This window comes from Poromitra crassiceps (genome assembly GCF_964638095.1).
Source record: "Poromitra crassiceps genome assembly, chromosome: 12".
Classification (NCBI taxonomy): Eukaryota; Metazoa; Chordata; class Actinopteri; order Beryciformes; family Melamphaidae; genus Poromitra; species Poromitra crassiceps.
The window spans coordinates 32,099,340-32,107,716 of record NC_139632.1 but is presented as its reverse complement, the minus strand read 5'-3'; positions in this window follow the sequence as shown (position 1 = coordinate 32,107,716).

The window sequence follows — 8,377 nt, the reverse complement described above, 5'->3', positions numbered from 1 at the left end:
AAACGACATAAGCATGATCACTCAGCGTAAAGACTGAACTTATGGAGCAATGTGTTCTTAAAGCATCCCGAGTTTCACACTTAAGTCATTTCAACATAACAATGTGGGACTTAAACTTTGAAATTCTCTAAAATGATACCGTAATAAATGCTTGGTTTTTGGTTAGTGTGTAGCCTAGTCAGAGTTGTCCTGAACCATACCATCATTGTCAGAACTTATGGAGCTGTGTTTTTAAAGCACCTCCAGTTTTTAGAAAGGAAGCCATTTCAAGATACAAATGTGGGATTTTAACTTTGCAAAACTAAAATGATACAGAATGCTTGATTTTGAGTTAATATGCAGTCAGGGTTGTCCTGAACTCAAATATATCAGTCATTGTCAGGATTTTCATCTTCTTGCAAACCAAAGTCAAAGAATAATATAATGTCCCTCACAATGTAGTTAGTTCCCTGTGGAAGATACAGTAAGGCTGTGACTATCTGCTTCCATCTGCTGCTATGTGCAGCACGTTGTGCAGGGGCGGACTGGGATCATAATTCATGCATGCCAGGCCAATACGGGCCGACGCGAAAAATTTGGGCCGTTTGAAGCCCAATTTGGGTCGTTTGAAGCAAGATTTAGTGAATATAATGCTAACGCGATGATATATGTTACCTATTTGTTCACTAATAGAAACATCAACATTGCCTAGATAACTGCAAGTATAATATGAAGAAGTAAAACCAAAAACATGCCTCTGTACAAACGCTTCACAGCAAACTTTATTTAAGGAAGAGTGATCAGATGGTGCATACTGCGTTATTCTCCACAGGCTTAAGAACTACACGTCATAATAACAATAATAATAAACATCAACATATTCTCAGTTTCATTAAACATCTTCCTGTTTAAGCAAGCCCCTAACATTAAACACATGGTAGTGTGTTCTGCTCAAGCTCCAACATTTGTTTCTGAAAAATTAGGCCAATAATGGTTTTAGTCTCTATAGCCTATAGCCAAGTGTTGAGCAATGCAAAACTCAAGGCTCCAACACAAGAGTCCAGAAATGAGCAGTGGCCTGCCTGGCCTGCTGTTCAGTGAGTGGCCTGACTGCGGGCACACACGCACAGCACGTCTCAGTTCCAGGTCACAGTTCTTTTCACTTCCAGGGCCCCGTTCCAATACCCATACTTCCATACTATTTAGTAGGCAAAAAAAGATTTAGTATGTCCCAATACATAGTATGTCAGATGCAGTATGCCAAGAGTACCAGGATGTTGTACTACATCAGCTCCTATTTCGGAGTATGCATCGATGCATGCTGCTTCAACCAAACTTCCCCACAATCCTTTGCGCAGCAGGAAGTTATGTCTTCTTCTTCTTCTTCTAATGTTTTATGCCGGTTGGCAAACAACTTTTTGTGCATTACCGCCACCTACTGGAGTTACGTCGCACTGACTGAGCTGCATGTTCATGAATGAGATAATTAACTTTAAGAAAGCCTTGAAATATGTTAAAACCAAACAAGCATGGTGTGTACCAAAACATGCATATCTTGATTCCTGTTTAGATCTCTGACTTAATGTTTTTGCTTTATTTATTTTATTTTGTTTATTTGATTGTCTGTTCCAATTTTGTAAATGTTTAGTCTGAATTTTTTGTATAATGTACTGTTTGTTACTGCCAGACTTTGTTTATTGAAAAAAAAAAAAAAAAAAAACTCAAATGTGGCGCTGCAGACGTCGGCGGAAGTGAGCAAGAGGTCGGAGTTCAGGAAGCTCACGTGACGACAGATGTAGTGTGTCCCAATAGTATGCATTTTGCATGCATGCTGCACACTACAATCCATACTTTGTGAGGGCAGCGGCAGTACATACTACAAGAAAGAAGTACAAGTATGGGTATTGGAACGGGGCCCAGGTCTCAGTTCTCCTTCAGTTCCAGGTCACAGTTCAGTTCCAGGTCTCAGTTCTCCTTCAGTTCCAGGTCACAGTTCTCCGCCAGCTTGTTTTTGGCCTCCCTTGTTTCCTCTCTCCAGGTGGAGTCCATCTCAAGGCTACTTTAGGAATGCGCTCGGGGTCCATTCTGAGGACATATTCAAGCCATGTTTCATTTCCAGCACCAGCTGCACCATATTGCAACAGTTTCTGTATTAGGACTTTAACTTTGAAATTATCTGAAATTATACAGTAAAAATGCTTGATTTATGCAATCAGGGTTGTCCTGAACTCAAATCTTATTGCAAACCAAAATCAAAGAATAAAGTAACGTTGTCCCTCACAACTTTAGTGGGATGTTTTAATTCACTAGGCATCTCGCGCACGCTCGATTCCTAGGCTCGCCCACCCTCCAGCTCACCGAGCTGGCCCTGCAGCTCGCATCTGCTCCTTGATGGCATACGTCAGGGATGCTGGATCACCTGTACCTGGAGCTGGCAACATACAGCTGTCCATGGCTGAAGATGGGGGTCTGAAGCCAGACTCCCACTTCTTTCAGTGTCTGCCCCTGAGACTTGATATGCTCTTATGACATCACTGATGACATCATCAGGACTCTTATGACATCACTGATGATGTCACAACTGCTTTTATGACATCACTGATGACATCACAACTGCTTATGACATCACTGACGATGTAAAAGGGAGAAAAAGGGAGAAAAGGCCAGCACTCTAGAATGTCCTTTAGGCGTTTAATAGGTTTGGTACAGCAGCAAACAACGTACGCGTTTCAGCAGGTAGCCTTCATCAGCGTTGAGGCCTTTTCTCCCTTTTACGTTTCTACCTTGGCCCTGCACCTTGATTTACTTTATTTTGGAGTGTGCTCACTACTGCTGTTGTTTGACATCACTGATGATGTCACAATGCCTCTGACATGACTGATGAAGTGATAGATAGATAGACAGACAGACAGAAGATAGATGAGGCTAAAACCTCTTTGGGGGGGTGCCAAAATGCCTCTATGCAGGAAAAAGCCTCTCCACAGAAAGCGTCAGTTCAAAAGCTGGGAATACAACTTGCATTGAGGGGGGAAATGCTGCTTTTATGACGTGCACATCCTATCAATGTCTTTGTTATTGCTCTCAGTGGTATTCTTGTTTTCAACTTGATATGAGATGGATGTCCCAGCGTCCTCTGGGGCCATAAAACCACTCAGTCTGCTTCTCTTCCACAAATCACGGCCTCCATTGTGGACCAAACAACCTCTGGAAAAGGAGCAAAAAGTCCAACCTGGAAATTGATGCTCCACACTACTTGTTGAGTATCTTCAAACTTGCAGATCATTTAAAGCCCAAAACAAAAGTTTATTTGAAGACGGGCAAATTGCCTCCTCTGTAGCGTCTCTCTCACTCTGTCATGATTAGCTGGCACAATTAATGCAACGGCCGGATGTTTTCTGCTGCTGCTATAAAAGGATTATGGAGCTAAAAATATGGCCGTGGAACTGCACGGGGGATGCCTTTCTCAGCCGGTGTGGGCAGGCCAGGGACACCCGATGCTCATCTGAGGAGGAGATCACTTACCTGAAGACAAACAGCACAGATCAGGAGAAGAGACAGAAGAGGCATTGGGGACGGCATGTGGGAGGCTTCTAACACAATTACACACCAGCACCAAACCCCTCTGAGACACGCCCGACAGATCAAGTGAGACAAAGCCATGGCCATTTGCCTCCTTCCTGTCCCCACACAGCTCAGGGACACAGGGACACAGAGCAGACACATGTGACGTCACAACGCTGCAGCTTCACCAGTTTAAGGCTCCTCATGTATCGTTTGATTTTGCAGACTGAAATCTGATGTAAAAATGTATGTATGTATCATACATACAGTACATACAGATACATATATAGCTGATACATACATACGGTACATTACATAAATACTTTCTATCCTTTGTTCTGCATGAGGAGGCTGTGATTTGGACTGACACCAGACTTGACCCAACAACATCACATCCCAGTTGTGAGGTGATAATACAGTTCAGCAAGTGAATGAATTGTCCAGTTTTTTTTGCCTATAATGGGATTTGAAATGATAACCACTTGTGATTTGGTCACAATAATAGCCCTTTGGCAGTTAAAACATTACTAAAATGATTAAATGCCATTAAATGCCACCTATTCATAGGAGATTACGAGTAGCATATAACCTGAAATGCGGTTCCTATATGACGTACCTCACTATCCCCACAAGAATTTAGTTGCAAAAGTAAAACACTAATCCAATTTGCTCGGCCCCCAAGGCCTCATGTAAGCAAACAACCTTATTTATAGTGATGCAGTAGCATCGTAGCATCGAGTGCTCGTGGATTCATGTTGTGGGTCTCATGATTAATGTATAGCTTTTCATTCCTATCTCTTTTATAGAATGCATCAATCTACATGAGTCACCAATAATAAACATTCAAATAAGTAGCAACACGATGTGTATTTGTCATTTCACGTGTGGAAAAGGAATTGTCTTGTATGCACAGTAAGTCCACATTGCACTGGGCACGGACGTGAGTGACTTTGACAGATTTAATCTGAATAAACTAATTCCCAGGGATTGACTGTGTGCTGCCAACAGGCAGCGTGCAGGTTTGGGCTTTTCTTTGTGTTGTTAACCCTTAACTCTGCGCCTTGGAGATACATACAGCAGTCGCTTGTCCACATTGTGCAGGACAGTCTGATAGGACAGTGTTCCCACATCTTTTTGGCCTGTGAGCCCTTGAAATAAAGCAAAGTATGTTGCATTGTCTACCAATTAAGTTACCAAATTGTTTTGATTCATTGGGAAATCGTTTTGTCCACAAAATATCTTCTGTTAAAGTTCCCCGCAGTCCAAGGATACATTTTCAAATGTCTAGTCACATTTTCATTGTGACATCATCAGTGATCTCATAAATCAATTAGGTTCACAATTTTGGTCATGTTTTCATTGTGACATCATCAGTGATGTCATAACTTCTGCTGAGAGAAAGCGAGCTTCAAGAGCCAGGCCAACCAGGCAGATCAATGTCAAATGAGCCAAAGTTCCGTTATATATAACATATCTATATCTATATATATATATACATACACACACACACACCCACCCACACCCTTCAAGTTTTCACCCTATCTTGGGGGTTTCTGGCCCCCAGGTAGGGACCCACTGTAGATAGGCGATAGCTGCAGCTGTCTGGGTGCCAGCTGTTTGATGGTGGTCCTGGAGGTGTTGGCAGAGGCCTCCCTCCTCCCAGCCTCTGCATGCCCTACTACACTGTGCTCTGACACCCTGCCATGACTCAAATATAACCACTGATTATCTGCAAGGCATTTTAGAGCCGAGTCTATTTTTCACCACAATGGAAGTGACATAGTTAAATAGCTATTTAAGAGATGTTTATTAAAAGACGTTAATAAGCAATTTACTTCCAAGTTTATTTTCGTTTCATCGAGCAAAAAGATGCCAGATTGACACCACGGTCCACTTTAGAAAGAAAACTAGAAAGTGCACTCAGTGAGCGCAGACCTCCGCAAAAGCCAATTATAGTCAGTCCGCTATGAGATGCAAATTTCATGTCAAATCAGATCCTCTTCTAAATGTACTGGCTTCTTCCTTGGCCCGTGCTACAGCCTTCCACCAAGTTTCATGAAGAATCGGCCCAGTAGTTCTGTAATCCTGCTCACTCACTCACAGACAAGCAGACCTGAAAACACAACCTCCTTTATTTAGATCCCCTGTATTGTAACAGTAGCTACTCTGCTACAGTGCTTCTTTTCCCCTCATGACCCACAAGGCTGGAGTGAGGTTATCCACAATTAAAAAGAGAGAGAGGCTTGAATGTGTGAACACTTCTCAACTGTACTGGGATATACACATTAACTAAAAGAAATATGATCAAATTCCTATTATTGCACAAAATATATCAATTCAAGCACTTTCAATGATCCATTTATATTTATGTCCATTTTTAAAACTTTCATGGCCTTGATTGTTTTCCTCTCAAACTTTCAAGGATTTCAAGGACCCAGGGGAAGCCGGCTCATAATGTAGATTTGACAAACAAATGACAAATAAATTCAATTTTTAGTCATTTCAACACAAAAACATTGAATATTCATTTCATTAGCAATAAGCAGTAGAATTGCATTTGTTATGTACAGTAAAATATGGACAACATCTGTGTTACATTGTGACCATCATCTAAAAAGGCCACGGTGATCAATCATGTCTTGTATCAATATTAATTTCAGCTGAAACAGAACTGAACAGAACAGAACTTTCAAACTGAAGGCTTTCAAAGTTTCACTCCAAACTTTACAGACATTCTAGGACTTATGTTCCTTTTGTTAAATGTTTCACAAATGGAAGTGGTTGCATTCTCTTCACTATCATTCTTTTGTAAGCAACCACATTTGGCTGTAATAGCAAATATGACAAAGGTATTGTACAATATATTATATAAACATCATCCAGACCATTGTGTGATGATAAACTATTGCAAAGTCCACTTTGATCAGCACTGTATGTGTATCTTACTCTGGATGGAGAATAATGCAACTATTAAAGTATCCTATAACAAGAATACAAAGTATCTGTGAGTGAGTGAGTGAGTGAGTGAGTGACAGGGTATATGCAGGAATCCTGATGTTAGCTTTTAAGACCTTTTTTTTAAGACCTTTTCAATATATTTTAAGACCTCAACGCCACTTTTGTCACATCAGTGATAGAGGTGTAAATCACAAATTCTACAACAGCATGAGTGAATACTGGATTCTTATTGGCTAGCAACAGTGGTAAATACGCCAACAATCTACAGTTCGGCTCCAACCGCAGTATCACTCCGCTCCCTGATGCTGACTCCGCTCCCTGTGCTGACTCCGCCCACTGTTAGCCTGTCAGTCTGCAAATCTTCAACAAGGAAATGGCCAATCTCTAACAAGGAAATGTCCGATTTCGTAGTAACGTTTGATTTACTGGGTGGATTGAGTTTTGAGCAGTGGTTAGATGAAGATGAAGGTGAAGTGAACAAAGAACGACATGGTGAAATTGGGGAGAGAGAACTGGCTGAGCTTGAGTTGTCACGAGTTCGGACTAGCGGGAGGTCGGACTAGCGGGAGGTTGGACTAGCGCCCGGACCCCGAACCTGGGACTGTCAAACAAACAAACGCCCTCTGCCGTCACCAGATATCAACACACCACCACCAAAACGGGCTGCTTTAGATAACTGTTTAAATAACTGTACTTTTACAGGCAATGTATCAATAACTGTGAATCCCGTTAAAGGATGGGTTTTCCGTGGGGAATATGAATATATATTAAATCTCACGCCCCTAAGGTTTTCGAATCCGTTGAAATTTTTGAAATTGGAGGTTTACTCACAGAGATATCAACCGAAATCCACTCTGTGTGTGGGGGGGGGGTGGTGGGGGGGAGGTGCGGGTGCGGGGACTCGAAATACTACATTTCCCACAATGCACTGGGCTCGCGTGGCCTTCGTTTTTATGCCCACCCCTCAGGCATTTGGCTGATATCAAACTCCAGTAGGTGGCGGTAATGCACATATATGTTTGCCAACCGCCATAAAACTCAAAGAAGAAGAAGAAGAAGGCTTCGACAATGAAATATACAAAGAACAAGAAATAAATCGAAAATAAAATTGCCTCCAAATTGCACCAAATGTAAACGGTAGTATATATGTCGGGAGATGTCTTCATAAATTTTTTTTCATGCATTTTAAGGCATTTTCGTAGGAGTTACGCGCATCTGATGTTGTAACTATTTTCTGTAAAAATGTGTAAAAACGGGTACATTGCTCAGCGTTGATTTCGTTACTTCAACCCACCTACTACTAGATGTAAAATTTGACGAGCTTTCCAATGCCGCCAGTCCCGTGTCGATTAGTGCTTCCGTTCCCGAGATAATGGTCTCTTTGCAAGGAACTATGGGAAGCTAATATTAGCTACAGCAGGCTAGGCGGTTGACAAGATGGCTGCGTTTTTGTTTTGGTCAAGGCCTCTGAAGGGGCGTGGAGGACCTCTAGAGGCGGGACCATGGCCAACAACAGTTGTAGTTCATAGGTGCACGACTTCCGCAAGGCGGACTTAGGCCAGATGACGCGAAACGCGTCGGCTGGCCCAAAAAATATGTGAGAGATGCTTGATATCTCTGGCAGTGAATATCCAATTTCAAAAATTTCAACGGATTCGAAAACCTTAGGGGCGTGAGATTTAATATATATTCATATTCCCCACGGAAAACCCATCCTTTAAGGAATAGGTTAGTTGTTTTTTGGCTCAAAGGCAACTAAATGTTTAGTGCAATCATTGATCTTGTGTATGGAACTATATTCTGTGGCGGAAGGATAAATGTATTCTGAAACCAGTAATGATTATAAATAAATGAATTGGATGTTACAATTGTGTATTTT